Here is a 20256-nt window from a genome sequence, read left to right on the forward strand (position 1 = left end):
TCCTATCCTGAAATGACCACAGAATAAAACTCCAAATGAAAATAACAAAGTGCTGTGTCCTTTCCACCCTACTATATACTGTAGAGCCCTATGTATTTTACTACCCACATAAGAGAGAATCCAAACTTTCAAGGTGTTGATATATAATGGCAAATTGTGTAATTACTACGGGTTATTTTCATTGTAGCACCAATGGAGATAGGTCTTATGCTGACAAAAGAATAGGAAAGGGCTGGGAATAGAAAGGAAGCAGCGGTGGCCTCAATTAAGACACACCCCAGCATATTAATGCTGTAAAAATGGGAAACGATAAGAACCCTCTTCAGGGCTGCCGAGAGTGGGGTTCCCCACACAACGAGCTGTCGACATGAGCTTATCAAGACAATTTAACTCAAGAGACTGAAATACGTGTATCAGATGATGGGACTCCTAAAAAGGATAGTCTGTTACAAGTAATATTTTGAGGGAAAAATTTAAGCAAAAGAAGACTTAGAAGAAGATGGACATCTCGGATCAACATTTTGAAGAAATGGTTTGGAGCTTTTTGGCACATGACAAACGGAAGATAGCCATGCTCGTAGCCTAAATTCGGTTAGGATAAGGTAGCAGTAATAGTGAAGAAACCAGCCACCAGATGCCATGCAGCATAAAATTTAGTACATGAAGAAAAATGAAAATCATTTCAAAATATTGGAAATTTCACTATACATCTTTCCAAAGATCTTCAAAATGTCTGCTTTAAAATGAGGAATAGCTCAATTAGGCCTATTTTACAGTTTGTTAGAATTTCCATTATCAGAAAAATGTCACCAAAATATTAATATTATATTACTTCAAATGTGCTCACCTGTGTTTCTCTTGGCACTGCCAATTCTGATTTTGGTTCTTCTTTCAAATGCATCTCTTCTGATATAAAATTGTAATTGTCCTGTGGAAAAGTCAATATATTAGGCAAATTTTTCAGACACATCTGGAAATGTATTTATATACGTCGTATTTCCTAGTAATTGAAACAGTTTCAGATTCAAATCTTCATTATCATTTGTCAGAGAATCTCCATGTCGAGTATCCATAAGAGCATGACAACTAAGGGAGCTTCAGGAGTGCAGAAATGTCCTGTTTGAATGCTCAGGGTTATATTTGAAGAGTAGAACAATCATATAATATAAAACCTCCCAAAATAACACTGAATGATCAGGAAAATGTACAGACATACTACAAATAATCTGCTCATTATAAACAAACCAATTCTGAAAAATTAAGAACTTCACAATTTATCACTGTTATCTTTCACATCCTGTACCAGAAAATACAACTCAGCAGGAAAACGTATCTTGCATATTTCCTCTTGTATATGAAGTGCTCAGCCTGAAGGCAGGGAGAGTCCTAAACAGCACTACATCAGCTGAGATAGAGAGCTAGGTGTCACTAAGGAGGCAAACTAAGGAAATGAAGAGTAAGGTAGTCTTCCATTGCTTTCCTCTTCCAGCCAGACAGTGGTGTTACATACCAGTCTCTCATGTTCACTTAAATGTACACACAGACCAGCTATTTCACACCTTTTCCTATAGGATCTGGCTGTATTAGGAATGGTGTTACCCATACTGCTCATATCTCAGTCACTTTCATATTGTAAGACCCAAGGATGAGACTGAGACCCAAATTACAAGTGACAAACTTGTTCTGGGCCAATCCAGAAGACAACAGGCATTGAGCACAGAGTATCTCACCAGAGATGGATTAGGGCAGGCCAACTCATATTGGAAGTCATAACCCCAAATTAACAAGAAACCTTACAAACAATTATTGCTACAGGTTATCTACAAAGTCACAGAGGGCCTGTATGTTTGACATCAGTGCTCCGAAGGGATGGGAAAGTGCTAGGGGTGGAAAGGAAGTGACAGTAGCCGTAATTAAGGAACAGCCACAGCATTTGCCTGGCCTGAAAACAGGAAACCACTGAAAACCACCTTAAGGGTTGCCTGCAGTGCGTTTGATCCTCTATTTCCCAAATACAAGCTCACAGCGGTATGACCCTAACAGCATGGCCACTTGCTCAATTTAGATATATTGTGCATTGTGACAGGACTTCATATGAATTAAGAAGCAAAAGGTCAGATTGTTGTCCCAATTTTGTTTTAACTAAATGTTACTGAATCATAACTGACATTGCTCTTGCAATTCGTGTTTGATATTAAACCTGTATGTTTAAACAGTGGAAGTAGTGTGAGATAGAGTTATTATTCATTTGATCATGTTTCTGATTTCCCTTTGTAAAAACCTAGGAATTAACTCAACAATGGCTTGTGAGGATGAAAAGAGACAACTTGTATCCCACCCAAAAAAATAATATATGTTGTGCACACTTCAAAGTTAAGTACATGTATCAAATGACCAGTGGCTATCACTGCCAAACATGACATGGTTCTAAGCATTTTATTTTCCCTCACATTTGCAAACAAAGAAAATAGAGTGCTCACTGCCAATAAAACAGAACCAAGAAAACCCACCACAGGCAACCTGTTAAATTTAAAGTACTTGAAGTGGGGACTATTAAATAGTTTAAAATTATCTTTTCCTAACCATTTGCTGCTCCTATTTATCATGCAATTTAAAATTGTAGTGATCTGGTGACAGTGTTTTAAAATTGTTTTAATTTTATTTTTTAAATCACCAAACCTATGACCAAAAATACAGCTTTTGTCCCATCCCTAAGAAATTAAAGCAGCAATTGATGCAGGCTACCAGGAAAAATAAAATGGCTGAAATCATGGCAAATCAAACAAAGGGGAACAGGGGGAAAGTCTTCCATCAGCAAGAAATCACTGAAGGTCTTCACAAGAAACATAATGATTTATGTTCTGGGCAGCAATTTCCAAGAGGTGATCCAAAACCTTGTCAGGCTTCAGGCCAACTCAAACCATGCATCAATATCCCCAGCATCCTTATTGTTACCGGTACCTAAGAAATATTTACACCACCACATCTTCAAAATGTTTGTCACTAGGCAACATCTATTGATGGGAGTCCGGGTTTTACAGAGGAGAGTTTTTAAAAGAAAGGAAAAACTTGATGTGGGACAATAAACAGTTTTGTCTCTGTGTTGACTTGGGTCAGGGATATTTAGACACTGGTGAGTATGAAGTGGTTAAGGAAGTATTAGACTTTATGGTGGCAACACTGAATAGGAGCTCAAAAATACCAGTGAGTGGATGAATCATATAGTCAGCAGCTGTGATGAGATTGTGACTAATAGCCTTAGGAATGAAGTTTGTTGGATTGAACTCCCAGTGTTCTTTTCCACACCCAGCAGAGTTTGAGCTAAAGGCATTAACTTTCCTTCATGCTGCTCACAATATAAAACTTGCAATGAATTCCCTACCAGGAAAGCAGGTTCTTGTAGATGGTAATGCTCCAGACCAAGAAAATATTAGTGAGATTTGTACTATTACAGGAAGTGAAAGGCCTGCACACTGGTCAGAGATTAAGGAGAAAGAATATAGAGTGGGTGAGACAGAAGATAAACATTTCCTTACGTCCATAAACCTTCAGTAATTCTGTGGCTGATACCCTTAAATTTTGCAGTGATCTATGTCTTGACGTGTTTACTGATTCAGAAAGTACCATTCAGTTTGCAATGTTCCTAAATCCTGCGTTTGATTTAATAATTTCATGCCATCTTACATATAAGTGAACCAAGGCTGCAAACAGATATTCCAACGATGCCAAAATCCGTACTGATATTGAAAAATGCATAGGTTACCCTAATAATATTATGTTAAATGATGGTTTGTCCCTCTGTAACTAAGAAACTAACTGCAATGAATGGTCCCATTTCTGATTTGTTAAGTGTGCTAGGTTTTGCAGAAATATGTCTGGAGAGAGGATTCTGTACTAAGATAAATTCTCACATGGAGTTTAAGCCTGGATCACATTGAATTCATCCTCTCTTGTGTGAGGAACAGAGATGGATACAAAATTCTGGTCAAATCAAAGCTGCATAGAGGAAATGTCTCAATGGTCAGATTGTCCGGCTCCATGGCTAAATGGTTAGTGTGCTGGCCTTTGGTCTCAGGGGTAACGGGTTAAATCCCTGGCAGGGTCGGAAATTTTAATCATAATTGGTTAATTTCGCTGGCATGGAGGCGGGGTGTCTGTGTCGTCTTCATCATCATTTCATCCTCATCAAGACGCCCAGGTCACCTAAGGGCAACAAATCAAATGATCTGCATCTGGCGAGCCGAACCTGTCCTCGGACACACCCAACACTAAAAGCCATACGACATTTGACTTTTTTTACTGGTCAGTTCGACCCATCTTGTAATTCCAATATGCGTTTTTGAAAGGTACTGTTTTATTGAACCCTGGTCTTGTACAATCAATTCAACAAGAAATTGATTTTGACAGACTTGATCAAGATTAAGTCACCAAATATGTAGTCCTTTCCTTATATAGTGAATATGTTGATTATATTGCAAGCAGTGTGTAAAGTATTAAGAGATAAGAATTTCATAGTATTCCATATTGTGGTAAGTTCACTATTAGCCTACGTTAAAAGAAGATATATGATGGTTCAATCTTTCAATATTATTAAAATGGTAAACATAATTTTTTACATTCTTACTTAATTATAATTGCTACTGGTTTCGACAATTATTCTTGGTCATCATCAACCAATCAAAAATAAGTACAAAAGACAATGCACAGGTAAATAAAATGCAAAGTTTAAATAATTCCGTCAGTTGCTGTTTGTGAAGCACTATATCACTTTAGGGAGCACTGTGTCTGTTGGAAATTCAATGTTACAAAGAATTCTAGGATCAAATAAATATTTTTAGTTGTAGTTCATGAGGCACTATATAATTTTAGGGATCAGCACTGCATGTTGATAGTTCCAAATTCATAAAGAGTTGGAGATCAAATATGTACATGTAGTACAGAGCAAGTTCTTGAAGAGTAGCAAGACATATATGCAGATCGGCACTGTGCTTCATGAACCACAACTAAAAATACATATTTGATCTTAGACTTCTTCATAACATTGAATTTCCAACACACACAGTGCACCCTAAAGTATTTTGGTGTTTCTTAGACAGCATCTGGTGGAATTTCTTAAACTGTACATTTTGGTTACCTGTGCCTTGTCTTTTATACTTATTTATGATCGGCTGATGACGACCAAGAATAATGCTCAAAAAGACCGGTACCAATTATAACTAAGTAGGAATGTAAAAAATTACATTTCTTATTTTAATAGTATTGAAAGGTTGAAGCATCATATAACTTCTTTTAATTGAATAGTGTGTACAACATACCTCTAAATCAATTAAATATGTGCAGTATTTGCATCTTTTGCAGTGTTACATATCAGCTTCATATCTGTACTGGCAGTACTGAATTATACACCTACAAAACTTTATGACATCCTCCTAACCAACACAAACTTCCAGGTAACTTCACTGATAACTTCAGGCCATGCTGCCAATAGGGCCACACTAATGCAGTTCATATCCTTTTTGAATACGAGGATCCAACAGAGTCCTATAAAGGTATACTTCCTTTGTAGTGCACAAGCACTGACACTTGTGGATTGGTGCAGTGTAATGAGTCTACATGAAACACATCCTTTTCTTATCATCATGGTTGAAATGCACGGTATGGAAGATATGACACATTTATTGATCTTTGCCTCAGTGATTAGACATTCATGTTTTTCTACAGGTGTCAGTTCAAAAAATCTGCAACAGGTCACATATTTATTATTATTATTATTATTATTATTATTATTATTATTATTTTAAATATTCTGAAAGGCTAAATTAAGATGAGAAGGACCATTCCTAGAAAATTTTGTTTCATTCTTATTCTAATAACAAAAATATTCCTTAATGGGTCTGACTGATCAAAACTCACCATCAAGGAGGTGAACTAAGAGTGAACCAACACTCAGATCAGATAGCAATTTTGTATATCATGTAATAAGGCAATAAAATGATGATTGTGTGTAAGAATGCATTCAGTATTTTGTACTGCATAACGAATAGAGGAATCTTCCAGGTAACTTCAACCCATACTGCCAATAGTGGCAAACACGGACACTGTGCAAATGCAATTGTTATCCATGAGCACATCAAGAATTATCCTGTTAAAGTAACATACACATTATAGACTGTTATTCCTTCTGGTATTCAGTCTGCAAGCCTCTGTAAATATACTGATCACCACAACAATTCCCTATTTTAAACTAGTTCTATATCTCATATCTTCAAATCATTAGAAACTGAGTCTAATCTATCTTCGCCTTGGTCTCCCTGTATTCCTCTTACCCTCCATGACTGACTCATCATTCTCCTAGGTAACCTATCCTGCTCCATTTGCCTCACATGACCCCAGCATGATCCGTTCATGACTACTGCTCCATCCATTGAATTCAATCCTAACTTAGCCTTTATTTCCTCATAACAACTACCCTCCAGCCATGGTTCCCACCTGTTTTTACCAACAATCATTCTTGCTACTTTCATGTCTGTTACTTCTAAGTTGTGAATATGTTATCCTGAGTCCAACGAGCTTTCACTCCCGTAAAGCAAAGTTGGTCTGAAAACATGCCTATGTAAAGATAGTTTCATCCAGGAGCTGCATTCATTCTTCCAGAATACTGTTGATTGCAACTGTGAGCAGACTGCATTAGTTTGATTCAAGTTCACTTACTATATTACCAGCCTGGGAGTACACACATCCTAAATATTTGAAATTATCTGCATGTTCCTACTTCATATCCCCAATCTGACATTCAGTTATCTTGGCTGTCTTACCTACTGACTCAGAAAAGGCTAATTTTCATACCATACTCATTGCAGCTATTTTCAAGTTACAAGACAGCAGACTGCAGGATTTAATAAAAAATCTGCCGTTAAGATAAAGTTGTCAGCATATGCAGATTGCTTACTAAATTTTCACCTTCCTGCTAATTTATACTTTTTAGCAGATGATCTATGTAAACTACAAACAAGATATTCCAAGATTCTGGTGAATAGAGAAAATATGATCCTGTCAGCCCTTTGTGGCCTGAAACCACACTGCCCTTCATCCTACTTCCTATGAACCACTGATCTCAACCTCCCTTCTAAGATGGCAGTGAAAACCTTGCCAGATATACTGATTACTAAGATACCTTCTTAATAGGTGCAATCCTTCCTCCTTGCCGGCTTATAGGTAGGTGCAATTACAGCATTCATCCAATATAAAGGTACCTTAATAACACTCCTTGATAATCTTATTTTATGAAGCCATTTCATCCCTGCCTGCCCACTATACTTCACCATTTCAGGTCTAATTTAATTTATTCCTGCTGCTTTATGACAATGGAGTTTATCTACCATCCTTTCCAATTCCTTAAGTGTAATTACACCAACATCATTGCCCTCTTGACAAAAGAGTTGAGAAACAATAGGGAGTGCAAGTAATATATGACACTGTGATGTTGCAGAAGAAAGACTGTGTTCCAAGACTGAGAAAATTATTTGTGAGAATTAATTTGATGAGTACAATGCTGTACTGCAAGAATGTGCTGAAGATGGTATTGCTGAAGATGGTATTGCTGAAGAGAGACATTATGAAGGAACTGGAGGTAAAAGCTACTTTCTACCTCATCGGGGTGTAATTAAGGACAGTGCAACAATGCGAATTAGGCCCATATTCGACGTATCCAGCTAAAGGAAAAGGAAGTTGTCACTGAATGAGTGTATGACAAAGGTACAAACTTCATTGAACTTATTCCCTCTGTTATGTTCAGGTTTAGAGAGAGGCCAGTGGGTCTTGGCACTCGCATGTTACTGTTGCACTTGCGGGAAAGATTTTCGGTTATACAAGGATGAAGGAGAAGCCAGACCATGAAGTCAAGATGTGTGAGATGAAAAACGGCATGAAGCTAAGAAGGCAGATGCTGATTCTGGAACTCTCTCGGAAAACAGAATAAAAGATGCTATGGTATTTGAGGTGACAGGTGTAGACATTGCTGGACTCTTGATACTGAAAGTTAAAAAAAGGGGTGGGTTATGCTCTTTACGTTTGCTGTGTATAGGGCAGTGCACTTGGGACTGGTCAGCAATGTCATAACAAATGGATTTTTACTGAGTTTTTGGTGGTTTGTCACTTGATGAGAAAGACCAAAAGTGTCTACAACAACGGAATAAATTTCACTTGTAGAGACAATTTGTTTTGAACACTGTCGACTAAAACCATACAGAAATGCAGCGAATACAGTATAGGGTTAACCCTCCTACAGCAGGCTAGTGGGGTGGTTGTTGGCAAAATTGGATTCAGATAGTAAATAGTAATTTGAGATGTGTCTCAGGAGAGCTTCGCTGTATTGCAAAGAGATGATGACACTACTGTGGGAGTGTGATGTAGTCGTTAATTTCCGTCTTCTTGCCTCCTTGCCTGAGAAGCCTGAAGATGTCAACCAACTTTCACCTTCAAGTATCTTGCAAGATGATGTCTGCATGGTAATACTAGATTTAGATCAACTGGATTCTGTGAACTTAAAGGAGATTTTGATTTCTAATACAGTTGTAACAAGCTCTTGAGAAGAGTACCTACGACAGTTGAACCAGAAAGAGAATAAGAGGTATATAAACACTGGAGAAGGCGATGTGGCACTGGTTGCAGCTAATGGGAAGAACTGGATCGAATGGCCATTAACTAGGGTGCTGGAAGTGTATTGTGGGAGAGAGTTGGAAGATTTGTGAGGTTGAAAACATTGTCACATGAGATGAGTAGTACACATCAGTGACTTCTGAAACTGCAAAAGAGGATGATGACAATTGTCCCAATAGCTTTCACTCTAATGAACAGTCTGACTCAAAGTGGTATAATGACAGTACGTTTACTGTTTCATGTGAATATAAAAACTGATTAAATCTAAGTGATTTACAATAAATATGAAGTTCATCTCAGGTAGAAAGAAAGTTTCTCACAGGCTATGTGCTTTAGGAATTAAGACTGTAAGGCAGCCTGAAAAGATATCTCCCTCATTAATCCTCATATCAAAATAGTGTACCTGAGCAGAAAGTTTTAAGCTAAAAAATATTTAGGTATCATTATTACACCTGAAATGGATAATTAAAAGAAAATGCTGCCAAAATAATCAATATAGTTGTTACAGTTCATAAATATAGATTACAGTCATTACTAATATGCATGGCTCATTAGTCCATGGACTAGAATGATGCAGGGTTCCATGTCAATTTATCCTGTTCTACCAGCTTCTTCTCTAACTAGTTCAGTGTTTTCCCCAGAAATTTTGTCAGCCGGGCATCAGAAATGAGTGGCTAGGTGAGGAATACTATGTACAAAACGGATATGAAAAAAATGTCAATTTATTCCCCTCATGGCATTCGTATTAACAGACGGGTAACAGTAACTGCAAAATTGAACTATTTTAGTATATTTACCCTGAACAAGACAACAGAGGATTTTGAACTTCTAGTGTTCTACTGCTCATTCATAACCATTCAATACTGGGGATTATTATTCCATTGCTGCGGATTACCATACGGGTTTGTGGCATCATTCAAAACCTCTAAATATCTAAACTCTGATGTGGTTATGATGAAAATAATGATTGATCATTTAACTAAGGAGTTTTACAGTATGACATTAGTGCATATCTAGGTTATGCTAGCTGGGCAGTCTGTAAACGTGGCAGGGCACCTCACCCATTAAGAGGTCTTAGGGATAGCACTGTAGTTGAACTAATATTTGCTACAACTCTTTTATCACACTAAAATCATGGCCTGCCTTATCACTCTGAACCATTAAACTTGCTCCTAAACTAAATTAATGAAATCCTGCAGGAATTTGTTCCTAAAAAGATAACAATAAGGTAACATTCCTTGAGTTGTGCTAGATTTCATAGAACATTAATGAAGCTGGCCCCACAGTTTAGGGGGCAACTTGCTTGCATGTCACCTGATGGTCCTGGGTTTGATTCCTGGCTGGGTCAGGGTTTTTTAATTGTAAATGATTTATATCCTTGACCTGGGGACTGGGAGTTTGTGTCGTCCTTAACGTTCCTTTCTTCATATTCAACACTCTACACTTCCCCCATTCCAATTACATACAGGTTCATGTTACATGTTGCAAGTAAGGGCCTGTTAATCCCTCACACTAACAGGGAATATGTATAGTACTCTCCTAGATTAATCCCTCTGTCTAATATCAAAAACAACACTTCAGGAAGCCTTAAGAGTATTGTGACAGTGGAAAGTCCAATTATCAGAGTTAACCATCAGTGTTATAAAACCTTTTCAATCAGGAGAAAAGATGAGAAATCAATAATGAGCAAGCTCCCCATATAAACATTAATGTAGATCTGTTCATACCAAAGAGGATAATATGGAATTATCAATACAGCATTAATGGATTTGATCCCCTCATGATTTTAGGCAAAAAGGATGCAACCAGTCACAATCAGTAATTTTATCATGAACAGTAACCTAAAAGCCACTGCAGTAGTTTTACCTAATGAAAAAACATCCATAGTACAGATAGGATCCATAATCAGCACTAAGTTTCAGGTACTGATATCTCAAATTCATTGGAAATCTTACTGGGGCCTTGTAGGTAGGATAAAGGTGGTCATATTTTACAGAATAGGAACTGCTCAGTTAATTTACACTGACAATAATTAGTGTTATGTAACCAATCATGAAATTATCCACGGGGGAAAATAATGAATACACGGTTCCAATGCCAACAACTATCCACTATTTCCAATAACAATGAATGACATCCAGCACATAATGTACTACGGGTGATAGTGTGGTCTGCCTTGAGAATATATTATCAGTTTTGAATTTTGTACAATTATTTCACTGGTACATGCTTTGGGAGCCCCAACTCACTTCATCAGCGATTTCTACACCATAAAACAATATTCACCATATCTTAAGGTCTAACCTTTAATCATCTATACATAAGACATCATCAATATATACCACTATTTATAATGCACACATAATGACCATTTCTTGATCATGTTTGTTGTAATGGACCACTTTAAAACATTTATGAAAAATTTAGCTGGTTATTCTTATGTTATGTAACACTTTACAATATGTTTTAAAACACCAGATTGTTTCATTAGAAAAATTATTCAGTGATAAAATGTTTCTTGCTACTGTTTGTTCTGTTGTAGCCCACTTAACCATAGGCCTATTAAAAATTAACTATTATAGTACCAAAGTTAACATTTTTGCCTTGTGATTCTTCGAACACCTTCTAGAATCAACAGGTTTACCACTGAATTATTTGACTCCTTAAGATCTAAACATGTAATTCATTATATCATTTTAGATGGAACCCGTCTATGTTGGTGTTGGGCTGGAATTTCGACAGAGGCGATCACACCTCCCGTCATGTCCTGGAATTCGTGGCTATTATTTACTCTTCTTATTGTAAATTATCGAAGTGGAGGAAGACTACCCGCTCACCAGCCTAACATTTATTGATTCAATGTCATGCAAACTAGCTTTAAATGTTTTTAAAACACTAAGATGACAGAAATCATTCCCACAAGAGGCTAATATATTTGAGCACTTTAACTCCATCAGGGTGAAAAAGGATTTAATATGCCAACTTGAAAACAGAAGTCAAGCCCTCCACAATCTGAGCTTCTGAGACTGCCATTTTTCCTGACAAAAGCTACAAAGCAAAGAGAGATAAAGAGAAACCCACTTCTTCATCAGCTTTCAGACATGATGTACCAAATAAAATTCTGCAATTGTGTAATCATAAAAAATATACTTAGTCAATTTTGAGATAAGTATTACAAACATATATGTGCCTCAAGAATAGACAGCAAGATACTCATACATCTCCTGAACAGATAAAAGTAGAGTTCTGTAACCAGTCAAACTCACACGACTGCTAAAAGTTTAAATGTAATCACTACAAAGTTACCTGGAATGATACTTACACATGAAGTATTTGAAGTTTCCTCAAAGCAGATTGGTTCCTCTTTGATCTTTACTTCAAAGTCCATTTTAAATAGCGTGTGAAGGTATAGATGGTTCTAGGATGTAGATTGCTTCCACAGATCTTGCACTGAAACATGAGCAACAAACATTATTATTGCTGTTTTGTAGTCAAGTCTGTACTTTTAGGCGACTGTTGATACTGTGCTCATAGCCACAGGACCTCCAGTTTTACCTGGAAAATGAACCTCAGGGAAAAACATTTTCAATGACAGAACAACCCACACCCACAGAATGGGATTAATTTGCATACCTCTTTTGAAAAGCCTGTGACTATGCAACTTACATATATCGCCCACTACAGTCAAGAGTCTAGAGTGGTTTGATGTACCTTTTTTTTCTTTTAAGACTTGTTTACAACACACTGACACAGATAGGATTTATGGCATTATGGCTAGGGGTGGGAAGCAAGTGTCTGTGGCCTTGAGTAAGATAGAGTCCCAACATTTATTTGATGTGAAAATGGGAAAACACAGAAAACTGTCTCCAGGGCTGCAACTTCCTTCCCACTCTTAGCCCTTTCCTATCCCAACATTACCATAAGTCCTATCTGTGTCAGTGCAATTTAAAGCCAATTGTAACAAAAGAAAAAAGAAATTCTACAGACAAACATTCGAAACTATTCATTTCTTCCTCAACTTGCAGGTCAAATGATCCGCATTAAGCCACTGTTAAGACACATTCCCCGTGCCCTTTCCCTCTGCTAGCTCCATTGGTTGTGTATATTTTGCACCACCCAATATAAACCTCACTCTCTTTACAATAGACTCCAGCGGTGATTCAGATACAATATCAAATCTGAAAGTCACTATTAGGAATGTTCTGATAGTGTAAGTTCAAGTTTTGTTTTCAATCTACAAACCTTCAGATAGTAAGTGGTGAGCCCAGTCTAATTCATAAAACTTACAAATTATGTAAATAATCCTGGATGTTAATGACATTTGTGGGTAAGCCCTGTGCCTTATGTATTTTAATAAGCCAGTTTCTTACACAGATATAGCCATAGTTCTTCTCTCGACGCACAGTACTTACCAGGGCTAGCAGCCTCTTTACGTTCTACCATATAATATGTTGAATTCAGTAGCAGTTTAGCCAGATTCCTTATTGACCAAACAAATTATTTGATAGACGATAGCTATTTTTGCTATTTGCTTTACGTCGCACCGACACAGATATGTCTTACTGCGACGATGGGATGGGAAAGGCCTAGGAATTTGAAGGTAGCGGCTGTGGCCTTATTTAAGGTACAGCCCCAGCATTTGCCTGGTGTGAAAACGGGAAGCCACGGAAAACCATCTTCAGGACTGCCGACAGTGGGGTTCGAACCCACTATCTCCCAATGACTGGATACTAGCCGCACTTAAGCGACTGCAGCTATCGAGCTCGGTCTAAAAAGTTGCAACCAATACTGATTATGCTACAATGTATACTGTATGTCCATTACAACAAACAGTATCGAACTGGCTATGAACTACTTTGTTCCAACAAAGAGATCCAAACTGGTTATGAACTCCTTCGTTACAACACTTCCGTACTGGCTATAAACTATTTTATTACAACAAACGGTTCTGAACTGGCTATAAACTACTTCATTACAACAAACAGTTCCGAACTGGCTATGAACTCCTTCAAAATAATCTTAATGAGCATGCATGAATCAGAATGCTTCCAGAGCTGATTGTTAATAATGGTTTGAGTGAGTCAGTAAATAGCATTTGTGAACTGTATCAACGCCATCTTCGAACTGTTACAAAATACACTGAGTGACAGTGACAATGCAACACCAAGGAGGAGTGGTTCGAAAGGGATGAAAGTTGGGGGAAAAACAGAGATGGCACGGATGAATAATTGATGTTTATTTCAAACCGATATGCAGGTTACACAATGCGCACGGCATCGACTCAGTAGGATGTAGGACCACCGTGAGCAGCGATGCACGCAGAAACACGTCGAGGTACAGAGTCAATAAGAGTGCGGATGGTGTCCTGAGGGATGGTTCTCCATTCTCTGACAACCATTTGCCACAGTTGGTCGTCCGTACGAGGCTGGGGCAGAGTTTGCAAACGGCGTCCAATGAGATCCCACACGTGTTCGATTGGTGAGAGATCCGGAGAGTACGCTGGCCACGGAAGCATCTGTACACCTCGTAGAGCCTGTTGGGAGATGCAAGCAGTGTGTGGGCGGGCATTATCCTGCTGAAACAGAGCATTGGGCAGCCCCTGAAGGTACGGGAGTGCCACCGGCCGCAGCACATGCTGCACGTAGCGGTGGGCATTTAACGTGCCTTGAATACGCACTAGAGGTGACGTGGAATCATACGCAATAGCGCCCCAAACCATGATGCCGCGTTGTCTAGCGGTAGGGCGCTCCACAGTTACTGCCGGATTTGACCTTTCTCCACGCCGACGCCACACTCGTCTGCGGTGACTATCACTGACAGAACAGAAGCGTGACTCATCGGAGAACACGACGTTCCACCATTCCCTCATCCAAGTCGCTCTAGCCCGGCACCATGCCGGGCGTGCACGTCTATGCTGTGGAGTCAATGGTAGTCTCCTGAGCGGACACCGGGAGTGCAGGCCTCCTTCAACCAATCGACGGGAAATTGTTCTGGTCGATATTGGAACAGCCAAGGGGTCTTGCACATGCTGAAGAATGGCGGTTGACGTGGCGTGTGGGGCTGCCACCGCTTGGCGGCGGATGCGCCGATCCTCGCGTGCTGACGTCACTCGGGCTGCGCCTGGACCCCTCGCACGTGCCACATGTCCCTGCGCCAACCATCTTCGCCACAGGCGCTGCACCGTGGACACATCCCTATGGGTATCGGCTGCGATTTGACGAAGCGACCAACCTGCCCTTCTCAGCCCGATCACCATACCCCTCGTAAAGTAGTCTGTCTGCTGGAAATGCCTCCGTTGACGGCGGCCTGGCATTCTTAGCTATACACGTGTCCTGAGGCACACGACAACACGTTCTACAATGACTGTCGGCTGAGAAATCACGGTACGAAGTGGGCCATTCGCCAACGCCGTGTCCCATTTATCGTTCGCTACGTGCGCAGCACAGCGGTGCATTTCACATCATGAGCATACCTCAGTGACGTCAGTCTACCCTGCAATTGGCATAAAGTTCTGACCACTCCTTCTTGGTGTTGCATTTGCTCTGTCAGTCAGTGTATTAAACAATGGATGATGGAAGATCGCATATTCCAATGAGAAGTACAGTATGTAGTCACACCATTTACTGGTCAAATCAAATGTGCATGTATACAACGTGCAGTCCCTGTTATTGAATGCGCACTACTGGCATGGGCTCTTGAAATGGTTCTGAATGTAGTTAGAAGAGCACAAATTCAGAACTCAAAAAGCAGAAGCAGTTCTGAATTTCTGTTGGAACAGCATGTACACTGGCACAAGAAATCATTGGCACAGTCACATTTTTGCATACAATACAAATGTATAAATACTAGGAACATTATATGTATACCATTAACCCTTACTCAATAAAGGATATAATTTGTATATTCAACTATTTTCTAAACACAACATAAACACATGTAATCTACTAAATTAGGATTTTCACCTGCTCAAAGAAGTATTGGCACACTGGACGTCGTTTGTTATTGAGCTTTACAGACAGTGCCGCACAAAGCAGATTTGTGCAATCGGAGTTGACAATAATTCAGTTCAGTCACTTGCCTGACACCGGTGTATGGGTCATTCACTTGTCACGATGAATCAGACAGCAAAGGAGTATTCTGTGTCACTCCGCACCAAAGAGGTTTTCTTGCATTTGCAGGGTAAAATTTACAATGACTTTAGTAAAGAACTTTCTGTTACTTATTCAACAGTGTGGGCAATCATCATGAAGTTTCAAGAGACTGGTGCAACAGACAATAAACGCAGATCTGGACGTTCAAGAGTTCTGACATGTAGGGAGCGTCGAATCATAGTTCGTCTTGCATTAAAAGTCCTTTAAAATGCAGGGTCGATTGTATCGGACATCCAGTCAACGTCCAAAAAACAGGTCAGTACTCAAACTATTAGGAATGTTTTGAACGCAGCTGATATTCATGGGAGATCTCCCAGAAGGAAACCATTATTTTGGAAATTAATCGAAGGAAACACTTCCAGTTCGCCAAAGACTAAGAGAATAAATCGACTGCATTTTGGAATTCTGTGGTATTTACTGACGAATCAAAGTTTAACTTGTTTGGATGTGATGAAAATGTAAACGTGCGGTGCAAACCATACACAGAGCTCCAATCACAACATGCCCTACCAAGAGTAAAACATGGGGGAGGAAGCATAGTGGTTTGGGCATACGAGGGAACTTCCGGTGTTGCTGACTTGGCAATTATTGAAGGTGTCTCTGGATCATCGTAAATACACCGATGATTTGCGAGGTCACTTATGTAGCAGTGCACAGAAACTGGGTCTTGATGGCATCTTTTACTTTCAACAAGACAACGACCCAAAATATACTCACAACTTTATATTTACTACTGTACATTTCAATAAATATATTGGTGTGTTGGCTTCACATTTATTTGTGTGCCAATACTTTTTGGTGTCAGTGTATACAACTGCGCATTAGCAGGCTACTCAGAATCTATTCGGTACCATGTTGGAACAAATTTGCATGTACTATCACTAAGAATGGTAGCTGAGATACATTTAATGTAGACAGCCTACATTCGGCTGAAAAACAGAATTATCTGCCGCTGATCTTTTATGTTTAAAAACGAACTGAACAATAAAGCATACCTTATTTCCTATCACGTAAAGTACTGTATAAAGTTCGTTATGGAGATGTACAAGACTGAGGCTCCTTTGGACAGAGTGTACAACGTAAGAAACTGTAATTACCTGATGTAGAAATTCTTAAATGAAACAGAACAATCTACACAATAAACCTGCAGCCGCAATATGTCCGAGATGCACAGTACATATTAAATAAAGACAAGCCAACCACTTCGAAAGTAAACCCGAAAGAAAGAATGGTCTCTTCACAAATTTACAACCAGTGCGTCGTTCCTCCACCGTATACATACACACCCCGTATAATTCACTATCTCCAGCTAACTACTGCACATGGATAGAAGTAAAAACACATCTGGGACAACCAAGACCGAACATTACACTCACAGACTACAAGCCAGAAAATAGAGGTGGGGAGGAAGAAACGTCACTGTTACTATAGCACGGTGACACTCCTGTCACCGTCACGGGCTGTGACTGGATTCTGAATGTAACAGTTTTCAGTGTGTTGTCGCGAACTTGTAACTAGTAATGATTTCACGGAGACGCTACGTTCTCTTGGCGTGCCACGTGGCAGGTACTGGAACGAGTTGCAGCGCTGGTGTTGTTTCTCGCTGTCACTGTATTTGCAGTCACAGCGTGCTCACGACATTCCGATCTGTCTCGCGTCACATTCAACCAAAGCGTGCTCTCGTGTTATTGCTCTTGTGACTGACGGTAGATATTGTCAATATTTTAGTTCTGTGATCGTTTTCAGAGTTTATTTCGTGGTGTTTTAAGTCTTTTGGTTTTGAAGTGGCTTATTGGTGTAAAACACGCGTAACATGGAAAAGCGTACGAAGACTAAAACAAGCAAACTGTGGGCCTATTTTACCCCTTTAATCACCGAGGATAATGTGGCAAAGTTCGATATGTGCCAGCAAAAGATCTCGTACAGAACATCAACCTGCAGTTGTAGCCAAGGCAGACAATGTTCCTGTCTCAACACGAGTCCATGACATGGATATTCCTGACGTTATAATGGAAGGTAAGTTCTAGTATTATTTATTGTGAGAGGAAGACATTTTACTGAAAGACCACTTCCCCCCCCCCCATCACTTTCTTTCTTTCTTTCTTTCTTTCTTTCTTTCTTTCTTTCTTTCTTTCTTTCTTTCTTTTCTTTCATTTGAAAGTAATACGTATGGTTGGGACCTGTTTCAGATCCATCTATATCACATGATACTGTTACCCCAGCTGCCTCACCGAAATTACCGGTACACACATCTCATCACCTCCAACAAACCAGCATATCATCATTCATTCCTAGAAGTAGAAAAGTAATCCATAACGCTCTACACAAAAAGAAAATAGACTCCCAGCTGATGAAATTGTTCACATTGGACTTTCAGCCTTTCAGCATTATTGAAGACAAGGGCTTTATTAGCTATAGTAATGCTCTGGACCTGTCGTATCAGATACCAAGTAGAAAAACTTTGTCGACGTCAATGCTACCTGCTTTGTATGAGCACACCTTCAATGCCGTGCAAAACAAGCTGAAAAATGTGTCTAGCGTGTGTCTGACCACGGATTGTTGGACATCAACCATTAATGAAAGCTATATTGCTATAACGGTTCACTACATTAACGATGAGTTTTATCTTGATTCGGCACTACTTGAATGCTGTGGATTTGATACGCCACATACTAGTGTAAATTTAGCTCGCGAAATTAAACGTGTAGTTGATGAATGGCGCTTAAGTGACAAAGTGCTGATAGTAGTAAGTGACAATGCTGCTAATATTACCGGTGCTATTGTTAATGAGCTCAAATGGAAACATTTCGGCTGCTACGCTCATTCTTTAAATCTAATAGTGCAGAATGCACTACACACAGTGCAGGAAACGCGTGATAAGGTGAAGACAATCGTATCACATTTTAAGAGGAGTACAGCAGCTAGTGAGAAACTTTTAACGTACCAGAGAAACTCGGGAGTCGCGCAGCCTAAACGATTGCTGCAGGAGGTACCAACCAGATGGAACTCCACATTTTACATGCTGCAACGTATCACACTGCTTCAAGAGGCGGTGAGAAACTCATTAGCTTTAATAGATAGAGACCTCCCTGTACTTTCATCGGAAGAATGGGACTTATGTACCCAGTTGTGCAGGGTTTTGAAACCTTTTGAGGAAGTAACTATGAAGTTAAGTGCGGAGAAACATGCCACTGCGAGTCAGATTATCGTGTTAACGAGAGGTTTGTTGGCCGTCTGCTCGAAAATGCAAGAAGAAAATTTTCTTCCAGTTACAAAACAGGTAGTTACAGAGCTGCAAAGAGGCATTATAACAAGGATGTCCAACTTTGAAGAGAGCAAGACAATATCCCTTTGTACTTTCCTCGATCCGCGCTTCAAAATGGTTGGATTTTCTAATAAGCGAATCGCCGAAAACGTAAAGAAACGCGTTATCGAGTTGGTTTCGGCCGAAATGAGCAAGGACACGCAAGAATCGGTTTGTCATAGATACGCTGATCCAGTAGTGCCTGAACAAACTGAAGAATTGTCAGTCTGGGAAGTATTTGATAAGGAGGTCGCTTCATTACAACCAAGCGGCACTGCCACATCCAGGTCAATTATAGAAGTTCAGCGCTATTTGGAAGATCCGATTTTACCTAGAAATCAGGACCCGCTGAAATGGTGGTCAGAAAATCATCATTTATTTCCGACAATGGCTAAGTTAGTGAAAAAACATTTTTATGTCTTAGCAACATCAGTGCCTTGTGAGCGTATTTTCTCCAAAGCTGGGAACTTGATAAGTGACAGACGTACTCGTCTGAGTTCCGGGAAAGTGAAACAACTGATGTTTTTAAACGTAAATTCTTCCGATGTAAGTTCATGATGGTTGACTGAGAGTTTCATTTCCAGTTAGACATAAGTTCATAAGTTGTTCTATTTCCAAATTTCATACTACATATTGTATGTTAATCATATTTTGTATAAATGGGCTCTATTGTATGTTTATGTTCGTTAATTATAATTTTGTATAAATGGGTTGTAATGTATGTTTTTATTTGTTTGTTAATTATAATTTTGTATAAGTTGGCTGTACTGTATGTGTTTGTATGTTCATCGTAATTTTGTACAATTGGGTTACATTGGTTTGGTTTGTTCATTATAATTTTGTGTAACTGTTGTTTGTCATAGTTTTGTGCAACTAGGCTTTATTGTATGATTATATTTATTTTAGTTTTGAGGAATTCTAGCATGTATGTTTTCGTATTTTATTGTTGTATACATGCTGTGTAATATATTTCACTTGAAGCTAATGCCTGTAATTTCTCATGTATTGAAATTAGCATGACAATATCTCCACTTTTTCTATGAATATTAAGGGCTCTCATCGAAGGGAAGTAAGAGCTACTCTATGATTTGTTTACAATATGGCAGAAACATTTTGTCTTACTACACGAGAACATTTTAGGGA

This window comes from Anabrus simplex, chromosome 10 (assembly GCF_040414725.1).
Source record: "Anabrus simplex isolate iqAnaSimp1 chromosome 10, ASM4041472v1, whole genome shotgun sequence".
Taxonomy (NCBI): domain Eukaryota; kingdom Metazoa; phylum Arthropoda; class Insecta; order Orthoptera; family Tettigoniidae; genus Anabrus; species Anabrus simplex.